The following is a 14,843-nucleotide window of genomic DNA, read 5'->3' as shown; positions in this document are numbered from 1 at the left end:
TGTTTGAGTGTGTGTGTGTGTGTGTGTGTGTGTGTGTGTGTGTGTGTGTGTGTATGTGTGTGTGTGCGCGTGTGCACGCACGTGCATGTGAGTATTGCTAGATAAATTATACCACCATTACTCTGTGTAATGTTACCTATATGTTTACATTTTCAGGACTAATCACTTACTATTAGATACAAATTTGTGTGCTCTCGCTTGGGGAAGGCTATACCTCTTCTCCTTACTGCCATCAGCATTCTTTAGTGGCCTGTAGTTCTTTGTATAAGATTGAGTCTTCATAGCTGTCTCTTACCCAACTCTACCACCACCCTGTCACCCCACCCCCACCACTATTTTGGGAGTCTCTTATACAACACTGTCCAAGACATTTTATCACAATAATAGTAAGGAAAATAAAATAGAAAGTTAGTAGCAAGAAGTGGGAATGTTATACATATGACATTATCATATAATTTATGATAAACCTAACCTTGTGCTGTTTTTTAATTGGTTGTTTGTTTGTTTGCTTGTTTTTAACCATGTGGTTCTTAGGAACTGTTACGTGTCTGGAATATTGAAGAGTTTGATACTTTGATTGAGAAAACTGCTTAATGATGGAAGAAGAACATACCAACCCATTCTAGTGGTAACTCTAAAATAGAAAATGCTAAGGTAAGTATGGATAGTGGGAATGTATATCATGAGGTTTTAGAAGGGGTAATGAAAAGTCTATATAGGATTGAGCTAGGGCTCCTTTGTGAAATATTTGGGCTATGAATTGCCTTCATTCTATCTGTGGTCTAAGAGTTTGAATGAAGATGAACTTATTTAAGCAAAATGGACTGATTTGTTTAATAGGATTGAAGACAGAATTTCAAGAGAGATCACCATTGAGTCTGGTACTGATAGAAAAACTGTAATTGTTGGGTCAATCATCATAATCCAAAGGAAACCTGCACTACACTGTGACAGAGAGATGTCCTGAGAGCAAACCCAGCCAAGAGAATTTTCATCTTGTGAGAATATGAGCATGTTCCAAGAGATCCAAATTTTCAACCTAAGCCAACTTTGAAACTGTTCCCTAACCCTCAAGAACAACTGCTTGGAGATGTGTCTCACTAGAGTTGGCACTGAAGCTGCTGTAATGAAGACAAAGCCACAGATCGGGTTCCATTCCAAGCCAGCAGTGTAACATGGCAATGCCATCCACATGTTAATGGTTTTGGAAGTATGAAAGATAAGAAGAATGCAGTGATTTTGAAGTCCTGCTCCAAGGTTACAGGCAGCAACTCAAACAAAGAGATATGTGTCAAGCTTGGAGTCCCTGAAAGGAAGACCTGAATGGTCATTTTGTGAAGCTATCAAGGCTAAAATGAAAGGAAATTCCAGGATGTTGTGGATACGAAGACCACAAGGGTATGTTCTGTACTCTTACATGGGTGCTAACCAAAGAAAGAGATAAGTTTTGCTACAGGTGGCAGAGGTAAAATCAGTAGGAATGCTCTGGCTCCGTGATGACTAAGTGTCAATGTCATGATCTCCAGTGGCAGGCATGGTACTGTGGGATTTAATGTTTTCTCTGGTGAAGTTTGGTCATGCCTCTGATCATTATTGGATATATGTCATATCTTCCATTTAGGGGTGAAGATGTTTACTCTGTGCCAGTACATGATGGAAACATATAACTTCTTTTTTTTTATTATTATTCTTTCAAGTTCATAGTTAAAAAGTTTCCATTCCCCACAGGTGAGATTTGTTCATTTAAATAGATAGAGTTGATATTTTCAAAGACTATAAAGACTTTTGAAATCTGACTGTGTATTTTTGCAAAGCTTATGGAAACCAGGGTTGGAAGGTTATGACAAAATGATATTCAAGCCAACAAGGAGAGGAAACTCAAGCTTAGTGTCACTTAAAAGATAATCCCCAGCCTCACTTGTGAGGAATTTAGTAATTTTCACACCTGTCTGTGAGTGATTCTGTTGATTAGATTAACTGAGATGAGATGGAGCATCCTAACAGAAGATGGCATGATACCAACCTGTGGGTGAGCATCCTGGAATGGATACAGCAATAAGTAATCTGAGCACTAGGATTCAGTTTTCTTATTTCTGTTTTAATTTTACTATCATTATTAATTTATTTTCATATATTAGACCCCCAATCATAGTTTTCCCTCCCTCCTCTCCTCTCAATCTTCCACTCCCCATCCACTCCTCATCTTTATGCCTTCAGAAAGGAGCAGGGCTCTCAGAGATATCAACCAAACATATAATATCAAATTACAGTAAGGCATAGTCCCTCCTCTCATATTAAGACTGGACAAGGAGAAGGATCCTGATATAATCATCAGAGAGGCTTGATACAGCAACTTTTGGAAGCATATGCAGAGAACCATAGCCAAACATTAGGCAGAATCCAGAAAATCCTGAGACTAAGGGAAAGAAGGATTGAAGGAGCGAGAGGGGTTAAGAACACCACAAGAAAAACCACAGAATCAACAATCTTGGTTTCATAGGGGCTCATAGAGACTGAACTGACAATCAGGGAGCTTGTATGGGTCTAACCTAGCCCCTGTGCATACATGTTATAGTTATGAAGTTTGCTGGTTTTGTGGGAGTCCTAATAAGAGTGTTTCAAGGACTGTTTCTGATGCTTGTCTTTAGTTCTTAACTGCAGATGCAGCATAGCCAGTTATCTTAGACTCCCTTTATTGTGACTCCTTGCCACAGCTGACTCTAACCTAGGACTATAAGCCAAAATAAATCCTTTGTCCTTTTAGTTGCATTTGCTAGATCATTTTATCATAGCAATAGAAAAAGAAATGAAAGCACATGGGCTCCCAGGTCTGATTTCTGTATGCAAACTTCAACTCCTTCAGAAATGTACCCAAGAGTAGCATAACTGCATCATCTGGCTGATCTATTGTATTTTTGAGAAACTTAGATATTGTTTTCCATAATGGTTACAGTTCATTACTGTCCTGGGGACTGTATTTTATGAGGTATGCATATGGAAGTTCAATTTCTCCTTTCTTTACCTAAGCAAGATTGGAAATTCTCTAAAGGGTTCTTTAACTGAAACCATACACTACAAAACATCCTAGAACTGAAACACAAAACACTCAGTCACATGCACTCACACTACAGAACAAAACCCCTCAAAACCAAGTAAACTGCTTCTTTTTCCTTCAAGGTAGTTTAAACCAACCAACCAAATAAACAAACAAACAAACAACAACAGCAACAAAAACTGGTCTGACCAGAAATACATTGTCTTTATCTTCTCTTCCTTAAAAGTTCCTGGATTATGTTGACTATTTATACTTTTTTTTGATGAATTAGCTTCACTGCAACCATCGTGTCTTCTGAAAATGTGTTGTAATTCTTCACTTCATGTTTTTGTTGCTATATTAGCTATTCTTTCACAAGAAATCTGTCTCTCATGTATTTCTAGGGGAAAAAGTAGAATGTGGGACAATCTACTTCCTGTCTTTCAGAAAACAAATAAGACATAATAAAATAAAATAAAATAAAATGTAGTAAGATAAAACAAAACAAACCCCTGGAATCTGACAAACAAACAAAAAATAAAAGGACTGAGTCCAAGAAAAGGCACAGGAGACAAAGGCCCACTCATTTGCACAGCCAAGAATCCCATGAAAACAGTGCACTGGATGAAACATTAAAGAAAAATGATATATAAATAAAATAAAATAAAATTGAATTAAATTAAAATTAAAAGGTAAGGTGGTGTTTTTTGGTTTGTTTGTTTGTTTGTTTAAAGAAAAGTCTCTGATTTGATGATATTTCCTTGGAAGAAACTAAACTTTCATTTGGAAGATGTTATTGATTGGAGATGACTTTGAGATTAAGAATGGGGGCATGTGTCCAATTCGTTTTTAAAGCTCTACACTCTACCTTGTCCAGACCCTTATAGACCCTGTGCATGCTACCTCAGTCTCTGTGAGTTTATCTACTATGTTGATTTAGAGGGTTTTGTTTGTTTTTACTTTGATTTATTTTGCAATTTGTTTTTGTGCTTTTGTTTTATTTGTTTTGAGCCTGAGGGAAGGGATTCTATGGAGACTTCCCTTTTGGGACTAAGTGTTCCAAGATCTCTCACTCTGCATAAATGTCTGGTCGAGGGTTATAGTATTTGTTTCCACCTGCTATAGGGAGAAGCTTTTGTAATGATTGCTGAGAAAGGCGATTTAGAGGCTGAGCTTGTGTTTATGCTTCTCCTGTAGGAGCCTGCAGAGCATCTTCCTATACCAAAGATGCTAGCACATAAGGTGCAGGCTCTATGTCAGCACCAGGTCATCACACAGCATTCAATAAGTTGTGTGGATGTTGTCCTAATCAAAGAGGCCTTAATGTCAGTTTGCAGAGAGCAAACTATATTCTTGGTAACAGCCTAGGGTGTTTAGGGAACCCCTGGGTCCACATTTGGACAACTCACATGGAATGCATCCCAAGTACTGGAAGCTTATTTGGTGTCAAGAGATGGCCAGATAAGGCTAGTTGTATCTTCTGGGGATCTAACACACTGACTTCCATAGTGGCTGTTAATGTTTGTCCATCATCAGCAATGGATGAGTGTTTCCTGTCTCTACTGTCAGGGAAGTACTCTCTGCCACCAGTCAGGCATAAGGATACTGAGGTTGAGTGCGCTCAAACCTGAGGATTCTCAAAGATTTGAGAGTGGCAGGAGTGGAGCTGCTCCCTACCTGTTTCTGTACCTGCTCTGGAATACATAAAAAGAGGCAACTGAGGATGCCAGAGACATTCAGTCAAACAATGTAGCACATGGAGTCCTTCCCCATGCAAATAGAGCATTATAAATATCCCAGATTCAGCAAATAGAAAAACATTTACCACCCCAAATCCCATCCCACACCTCAAGGTTTATATAGTTCTTTTTTTCTATTTCTTTACCTTTTTAAAAATTTATTCCATATATTTTTATTTACATTTCAAATGATTTCCCCTTTTCTGGCTCCCCACTCCCTGAAAGTGCCATAAGTGCTCTTCCTTCCCCCTATTCTCCCATCCACCCCTTCCCACTTCCCTCTTCTGGTATTCCCCTATACTGCTGCACTGAGTCTTTCCAGAACCAGGGGCCACTCCTCCGTTCCTCTTGGACATCATTTAATATGTGGATTATATCTTGTTTCTAGGCTAATATCCACTTATCAGTGAGTGCATACCATGATTGATTTTTTGAGACTGGGTTACCTTACTTAATATGATGTTCTCCAGCTCCATCCATTTGTCTAAGAATTTCATGAATTCATTGTTTCTGATGGCTGAATAGTATTCCATTGTGTAAATATACCACATTTTTTGTATCCATTTCTCTGTTGAGGGACACCTGGGTTCTTTCCAGTTTCTGGCTATTACAAAGAGAGCTGCTATGCACATAGTGGAGCAAGTGCCCTTATTGCATGCCCGGGAATCCTCTGGATATATGCCCAGGAGTGGTATAACAGGGTCCTCTGGAAATGTCATGCCCAGATTTTTGAGGAACCACCTGACTAATTTCCAAAGTGGTTGTACCATCTTGCAATCCCATCAGCAGTGGAGGAGTGTTCCTTTTTCGCCACATCCTTGCCAACACTTGCTGTCTCCTGAGTTTTTAACCTTAGCCATTCTACCTGGTGTGAGGTGAAATCTCAGGGTTGTTTTGATTTGCATTTCCCTAATGACTAATGGTGTTGAACATTTCTTATGGTGCTTCTCAGCCATCCAAAGCTCTTCAGTGAAAATTTTGTTTAGCTCAGTACCCCACTTTTTAATAGGGTTATTTGGTTCTCTGGGGTCTACCTTCCTGAGTTCTTTGTATATATTAGATATTAGCCCTCTATCTTATTTAGAGTTGGTGAAGATCCTTTCCCAATCTGTTGGTTGACAGTTTGTCCTTTTGACAGTGTCCTTTGCCTTACAGAAACTTTGTAATTTTATGAGGTGCCATTTGTCAATTCTTGATCTTAACGCATAAGCTATTTGTGTTCTGTTCAGGAACTTATCCCCTGTGCCCATGTCCTCAAGGGTCTTCCCCAGTTTCTTTTTTATTAGTTTCAGTTTGTCAGGTTTTAAGTGGAGGTCCTTGATCCACTTGAAGTTGCGCTTAGTACAAGGAAGTAAGAATGGATCAATTCCCATTCTTCTGCATGTGGACCTCCAATTGAATCAGCACCATTTGTTGAAAAGGCTATCTTTGGCAGGCCCTGTGCACGCTACCACTGACCATTGCTGGCCACATGGGCAGCAACTGGCAACAGAGTTACAGTGCTTTTCACCGCACTGAAGCTACATCATAATTGGTAGCCAACATCAAACTAAATGGAGAGAAACTTGAAGCAATCCCACTAAAGTCAGGGACTAGACAAGGCTGCCGCCTCTCTCCTTATATTTTCAACATTGTACTTCAGGTACTAGCTCAGGCAATTAGACAACATAAGGAGGTCAAAGGGATACAAATTGGAAAGGAAGAGGTCAAACTATCACTATTTGCAGATGATATGATAGTCTACCTAAATGACCCAAAAGACTCCACTAGAGAACTCCTACAGCTGACAAACAGCTTCAGCAAAGTGGCAGGTTATAAAATCAACTCAAGGAAATCACTAGCCTTCCTATACTCAAAGGATAAGCAGGCTGAGAAAGAAAGTAGGGAAATGACACACTTCACAATAGCCACAAACAGTATAAAGTACCATGGTGTGACTCTGACCAAACACGTGAAAGATCTGTATGACAAGAACTTCAAGACTCTGAAGAAGGAAGTGGAAGAAGACTTCAGAAAATGGAAAAATCTCCCATGCTCATGGATTGGCAGGATAAATATAGTTAAAATGTTTTAACTATATATAAACTAAAAAATATAGTTTTGCATTTTGCCAAAAGCAATATACAGATTCAACTGAATACACTTCAAAATCCCAACTCAGTTCTTCATAGAGTTAGAAAGAGCAATTCTCAAATTCATCTGGAATAACAAAAAATCCAGGATAGCTAAAACTATTCTCAACAAGAAAAGAAATTCTGGGGGAATCAGTATCCCTGACCTCAAGCAATACTACAGAGCAATAGTGTTAAAAACTGCATTGTATTTGTACAGTGACAGGCAGGAGGATCATTAGAATAGGATTGGAGATCCAGAAATGAACCCACACACCTATGGTCACTTGATCCTCGACAAAGGATCTGAAAACATCCAGTGGAAGAAAGATACTCTTTTCAACAAATGGTGCTGGTTCAACTGGAGGTCAGCATGCAGAAGAATGCATATTGATCCATCCTTATCTCCTTGTACTAAGCCCCACTGCAAATGAATCAAGGACCTCAACATAAAGCCAGACATTCTAAAGCTAATAGAAAAGAAATTGGGAAAGACCCTTGAGGACATCAGTACAGGGGGAAAGTTCCTGAACAGAACACCAATAGTGTATGCTCTAAGATCAAGAATTGACAAATGGGACCTCATAAATTTACAAAGTTTCTGTAAGGCAAAGGGCACAATCAAAAGGACAAATCGGCAACCAACAAATTGCGAAAAGGTCTTCATCAACCTTACATCAGATAGAGGGATAATATCCAATATATACAAAGAACTCAAGAAGTTAGACCCCAGAAAGCCAAATAACCCTGTTAAAAATGGGGTACAGAGTTAAACAAAGAATTTTCACCTGAAAAACTTTGGATGGCTGAGAAGCATCTTAAAAAGTGCTCAACTTCATTAGTCATTAGGGAAATGCAAATCAAAACAACCCTGAGATTTCACCTTACACCAGTCAGAATGGCTAAGGTTAAAAATTCAGGAGACAGCAGGTGTTGGCGAGGATGTGGAGAAAGAGGAACACTCCTCCACTACTGGTGGGGTTGCAAATTGGTACAACCACTCTGGAAATCAGTCTGGCGGTTCCTCCGACAACTGGGCACGTCACTTCTGGACGATCCTGCTATACCACTCCTGGGCATATATCCAGAGGATTCCCCAGCAGGTAATAAGGATATGTGCTCCACTATGTTCATCGCAGCCCTATTTATAATAGCCAGAACCTGGAAAGAACCCAGGTGTCCCTCAGCGGAAGAATGGATGCAAAAAATGTGGTATATATACACAATAGAGTACTATTCAGCCATTAGAAAAAATGAATTCATGAAATTCTTAGACAAATGGATGGAGCAGGAGAGCATCATACTAAGTGAGGTAACCTAGTCTAAAAGATTAATCATGGTATGCTTTCACCAATAAGTGGATATTAGCCTAGAAAATTGGAATACCCAAAACATAATCCATGCATCAAATGAGGTACAAGAAGAATGGAGGAGTGGCCCTTGGTTCTGGAAAGACTCAGTGTAGCAGTATAAGGCAAAACTAGAACAGGGAAGTGGGAAGGGGTGGATGGGAGAACAGAGGGAGGGAAGAGGGCTTATGGGACTTTCGGGGAGTGGGGGGGGCAGAAAAGGGGAAATCATTTGTAATGTAAATAAAAAATATATCAAATAAAAAAGGAAGAAAGCCAAAAAAGAAAAGAAAAAAGAAAAAAGAGAAAAGAAAAAGGAAAGGCTGTCATTTTTCCACTGGATGTTTTAGTTCCTTTGTGGAAGATCAAGTGACCATAGTTGTGTGGGTTCATTTCTGGGTCTTCAATCCTATTCCATTAATCCACTTGCCTGACATTGTACCAATACCATGCAGTTTTTATCACTATTGCTCTGTAGTAATGTTTGAGGTCTGGGATACTGATTCCCCCAGAAGTTCTTTTACTGTTGAGAATAGTTTTAGCTATCCTGGGTTTTTTGTTATTTCAGATGAATTTGAGAATTGCTCTTTCTAGCTCCATGAAGAACTGAGTTGTGATTTTGATGGGTATTGCGTTGAATCGGTAGATTGCTTTTGGTAAGATGGACATTTTTTTTCTTTTTTTTTTATTCGATATAATTTATTTACATTTCAAATGATTTCCCCTTTTCAAGCCCCCCCACTCCCCGATAGTCCCATAAGCCCCCTTCTCTTCCCCTGTCCTCCCTCCCACCCCTTCCCTCTGAGTCTTTCCAGAACCAGGGGCCACTCCTCCTTTCTTCTTGTATCTCATTTGATGTGTGGATTATGTTTTGGGTATTCCAGTTTTCTAGGTTAATAACCACTTATTAGTGAGTGCATACCATGATTCACCTTTTGAGTCTGGGTTACCTCACTTAGTATGATGTTCTCTAGCTCCATCCATTTGCCTAAGAATTTCATGAATTCATTGTTTCTAATGGCTGAATAGTACTCCATTGTGTAGATATACCATATTTTTTGCATCCACTCTTCTGTTGAGGGATACCTGGGTTCTTTCCAGCATCTGGCAATTATAAATAGGGCTGCTATGAACATAGTAGAGCATGTATCCTTATTACATGGTGGGGAATCCTCTGGATATATGCCCAGGAGTGGTATAGCAGGATCTTCTGGAAGTGAGGTGCCCAGTTTTCTGAGGAACCGCCAGACTGATTTCCAGAGTGGTTGTACCAATTTGCAACCCCACCAGCAGTGGAGGAGTGTTCCTCTTTCTCCACACCCTCTCCAACACCTCCTGTCTCCTGAATTTTTAATCTTAGCCATTCTGACTGGTGTAAGATGAAATCTTAGGGTTGTTTTGATATGCATTTCCCTAATGACTAATGAAGTTGAGCATTTTTTAAGATGCTTCTCTGCCATCCGAAGTTCTTCAGGTGAGAATTCTTTGTTTAACTCTGTACCCCATTTTTTAATAGGGTTGTTCGGTTTTCTGGAGTCTAACTTCTTGAGTTCTTTATATATATTGGATATTAGCCCTCTATCTGATGTAGGGTTGGTGAAGATCTTTTCCCAATTTGTTGCCTGCCGATCTGTCCTCTTGATGGTGTCCTTTGCCTTACAGAAACTCTGTAACCTTATGAGGTCCCATTTGTCAATTCTTGCTCTTAGAGCATACGCTATTGGTGTTCTGTTCAGAAACTTTCTCCCTGTACTGATGTCCTCAAGGGTCTTCCCCAGTTTCTTTTCTATTAGCTTCAGAGTGTCTGGCTTTATGTGGAGGTCCTTGATCCATTTGGATTTGAGCTTAGTACAAGGAGACAAGGATGGATCAATTCGCATTCTTCTGCATGCTGACGTAAGCAGGCTGAGAAAGAAATTAGGGAAATGACCCCCTTCACAATAGCCACAAACAGTATAAAGTATCTTGGGGTGACTCTTACCAAACATGTGAAAGATCTGTATGACAAGAACTTCAAGACTCTGAAGAAGGAAATGGAAGAAGACCTCAAAAAATGGGAAAACCTCCCATGCTCATGGATCGGTAAAATCAATATAGTTAAAATGGCCATTTTGCCTAAAGCACTATACAGATTCAATGCAATACCCATCAAAATTCCAACTCAATTCTTCACAGAGTTAGAAAGAGCAATTATCAAATTCATCAGGAACAACAAAAAACCCAGGATAGCTAAAACTATTCTCAGCAACAAAAGAAAATCTGGGGGAATCAGTATCCCTGACCTCAAGCAATACTACAGAGCAATAGTGTTAAAAACTGCATGGTATTGGTACAGTGACAGGCAGGAGGATCAATGGAACAGGATTGAAGATCCAGAAATGAACCCACACACCTATGGCCACTTGATCCTCGACAAAGAGGCTGAAAACATCCAATGGAAAAAAGATAGCCTTTTCAACAAATGGTGCTGGTTCAACTGGAGGTCAGCATGCAGAAGATGGACATTTTAACTATATTGATCCTACCAATCCAAGAGCATGGGAGATTTTTCCATTTTCTGTGGCCTTCTTTGATTTCCTTCTTCAGAGATCTGAAGTTCTTGTCTGATAGGTCTTTCACTTGTTTGGTTAGAGTCACCGATACTTTATGCTGTTTGTGGCTATTGTGAAGGGTGTCATTTCCATAATTTCTTTCTCAGTCCGCTTATCCTTTGAGTACAGAAAGGCTACTGATTTCCTTGAGTTGATTTTGTAACCAGCCACTTTGCTGAAGTTCTTGTTCATCTGTGCGAGTTCTCTAGTAGATTTTTCCCCGTTACTTATGTATACTATCATATAATCTGCAAATAGTGATAATTTGCCTTCTTTCTTTCCAATTTGTATCCCTTTGACTTCCTTATGTTGTCTAATTGCTCTAGAAGGACTTCAAGAAATATATTGAAAAGATATGGAGAGAGGGGCAGCCTTGTCTAGTCCCTGATTTTAGTGGGATTGCGTCAAGATTCTCTCCATTTAGTTTGATGTTGGCTACCCGTTTGCTGTATATTGCTTTTACTATGTTTAGGTATGCGCCTTGAATTCCTGTTCTTTCCAAGACTTTAAGCATGAAAGGATGCTGGATTTTGTCAAATGCTTTTTCAGCATCCAATGAAATGACCATGTGGTTTTTTTTTCTTTGAGTTTGTTTATGTAGTGGATTGCATTGATGGATTTCCATATATTGAACCATCCCTGTATCCCTGGGATAAAGACTGCTTGATCATGGGACATCATTTTTATGTGTTCTTAGATTTGGTTGGCAAGAATTTTAGTGATTATTTTTGCATCAATATTCCTAAGAGAAATTGGTCGGAAGTTATCTTTCTTTGTTGTATCTTTGTGTGGTTTTGGTATCAGAGTAATTGTGACTTTATAGAAGAAGTTGGGTAGTGTTCCTTCCATTTCTATTTTGTGGAATAGTTTGTATAGTATTGGTATTAAGTCTTCTTTGAAGGTCTGATAGAGTTCTGCAATAAAACCAGCTGGTCCTTTTTTTTTTTTTTTTTTTTTTTTTTTTGGTTGGAGGGCTTTCTATGACTCCTTCTATTTCTTTAGGGGTTACGGGACTTTTTAGATGATCTTTTTGGTCCTGATTTAATTTTGGTATTTGTTATCTGTCTAAGAAATTGCCCATTTCCTCCAGATTCTCCAGTTGTGTTGAGTACAGGCTTTTGTAGTAGGATCTGATAATTTTCTCAATTTCCTTGGTTTCTGTTGTTATATCTCCCTTTTCATTTCTAATTTTGTTAATTTGGAGACTGTCTCTGGGTCCTTTGGTTAGTCTGGCTAAGGGTTTATCTATCTTTTTGATTTTTTCAAAGAACCAGCTTCTGGTTTTGTTGATTCTTTGTATGGTTCTTGAAAATGAAGGTACAACATACCCAAATTTATGGGACACAATGAAAGCAGTGCTAAGTGGAAAACAAAGAGCTTTGAGTACTTCCAAAAAGATATTGGAGAGAGCATACACTAGAAGCTTAATGGCACAACTGAAAGCCCTGGAACAAAAAGAAGCTAATTCACCTAGGAGGAGAAGTCAGGAAATTATATAGTTCATTTTGTGTAGCCCTGGCTGTCCTGGAACTCACTTTGTAGACCAGGCTGGTCTTGAACTCAGATATCTTCCTGCCTCTGCCTCCCAAGTGCTTGGATTAACGGCATGTGCCACCACTGTCCAGCTATAGTTCTTGTCCACAAAGAATAATGCACACAAATTATTTCACCTAGGGATCATGTAAGACCAGCTGAAGTTACAGAGCTGTAGCACCTGGAGACTATTTTTTTCTCCAGAAAGATTCATCATTGGATATTGGACCCACCTGTCGGGCCAGGTTCTCACTGCCTGCAGAGGCTCAGATCAGAAGAGGCACTGCAGCTGTTGGGACCCAGGACACTGGTTACCCATCCCTAGAATGCTGCCCAATGGTATGCACTCACTGATAAGTAGATATTAGCCTAGAAGCTTTGAATACCCAAGCCATAATCCACACATTAAATGATGTCCAAAGAATGAAGGAGTGGCCCCTGGTTCTGGAAAGAGTCAGTGCAGCAGTATAGGGGAATACCACAACAGGAAAGTGGGAAGGAGTAGATGGGGGAACAGGGGAAGGGAAGAGGTCTTATGGTACTTTCTGGGAGTGAGGTACCAGAAAAGGGGAAATCATTTGAAATGTAAATAACGAATATATCGAATAAAATAAAAAAAATAGAATATTAAAAAAAAAAAAGAGCTGTAACACAGCATTCCGGAAAGAAAAAAGTTCTGTGGAACCTATTATCCCAGGTTCAGTTTACTGTCTCCCTCCCAACTCTGAGAGGTATACAGAGGCATCTGATACCCTTCAGGTAAAATGCCTTTATTAAGTTGAGATATGTCTCTTGAATCACTAATATTTCCAGAATTTTCATCATTAAGGGTTGTTGAATTTTATCAAAGGCCTTTTCTGTGTCTCGTAAGATGACCATAAGTTTTTCACATGTGTTTATTGTAACATCCCCAAATCTCTGAAATGAACCCAATTTGATCATGGTAGATGGTCTTTTTGATGTGTTTTTGGATTCAGTTTGCATGTATTTTATTAGAAAATTTTGCTTCTGTGTTCATAAAAGAAATATGTCTGTAATCTCTTTCTTGGGTATTTTTATGTTGTTTATACTTCTGGTAACTGGCAACTCATAAAATGAATTGGACAATTTTCCTTCTATTTCTGATTTATGGAATAATTTGAGAAGTATTGGCATTAACTATTCTTTAAAAGTGTGGTTGAGCACAGCTTGCTCCGGCAGCAAGGAGCTTAGGTTCCAGTCCTGAGACCTCTGGCAGGAGCCTTCAGATCTCCGCTACGGGATCCAGAACAGCCTGGGCTACAACACTACATCTCCAGGTCCTGCAAGAGGCCAGAGGGGCACCTGGGAGGCCGGATGGAAGGAGTCAGTGTGCTCTGGTGAGTCTAGCAGGCCCCAGCGGGAGCCTTCAGGTGTCTGTTTCAGGATCTGAACAGCTTGGGCCACAGCACTGTGTCTCCAGGAAGTGCAAGAGACCTGGTGTGCACCCTGAAGCAGACTAGGAGTGCACAGCTTGCTCCAGCAGCACAGAGCTTAGGTTCCAGTCCTGAGGCCTCTGGCAGGAGCCCTCAGATCTCCACTTCTGGATCCAGAACAGCCTGGGCTGCAAGACTACATCTCCAGGTCCTTCAAGAGGCCAAAAGGGCACTCGGGAGGCCAGTTGGGAGGAGTCAGTGTGCTCTGGTGAGTCCAGCAGGCCCCTGGGGGAGCCTTCAGGTGTCTGCTTCTGGATCTGAACAGACTGGGCCCCAGCACCCTGTCTCCAGGCAGTGCAGCAGGTCAGCTGTCCACCAGAGGCCACCTGGGAAGAGGCAGCTTGCACTGGTGAGACCAGCATTGACAACAACCAACACCAGTGAGAACTAGATGGCAAAAGGCAAATGCAGAAAATCACTAACAGAAATCAAAGCAATATGGCAGCATCTGAACCCAATTCTCCTTTAACAGTGTGTCCTGGATACCCCATCACACCAGAAAAACAAGATTTGGATTTAAAACCACTGGTCATGATGCTGGTAAAGGAACACATGAAGGATATACTTAAAGAAATTCATGAGAAAATGGATCAAAAGTTAGAAGCCCTTATAAGGGAAACACAAAAATTGTTGAAAGAAATTCAGGAGACTACAAAAGCCAATAAGGAGGAAACACAAAAATCACTTAAAGAAATACAGGAGAACTTTGGTCAACAGGCTGAGGTCATGAAAGAGGAAACACAAAAAGCTCTTAAAGAATTACAGGAAAGCACAAACAAGAAAGTGAAGGAGCTAAGCAAAACCATCCAGGATCTAAAATCAGAAGTAGAAACAACTAAGAAAACTCAAAGGGAGGCAACTTTGGAGATAGAAAACCTTGGGAAGAAATCAGGGGACCTAGATGCAGATATCAACAAGAGAATACAAGAGATAGAAGAAAGAATCTCAGATGCTGAAGATACCATAGAAACCATGGACTCAACAGTTAAAAAAAATGCAAAATGCAAAAAGCTTGTAGCGCAAAATATCCAG

Source organism: Apodemus sylvaticus, chromosome 18, assembly GCF_947179515.1.
Source record: "Apodemus sylvaticus chromosome 18, mApoSyl1.1, whole genome shotgun sequence".
In the NCBI taxonomy this organism is placed as follows: domain Eukaryota; kingdom Metazoa; phylum Chordata; class Mammalia; order Rodentia; family Muridae; genus Apodemus; species Apodemus sylvaticus.
This window is presented reverse-complemented; position numbering follows the sequence as displayed.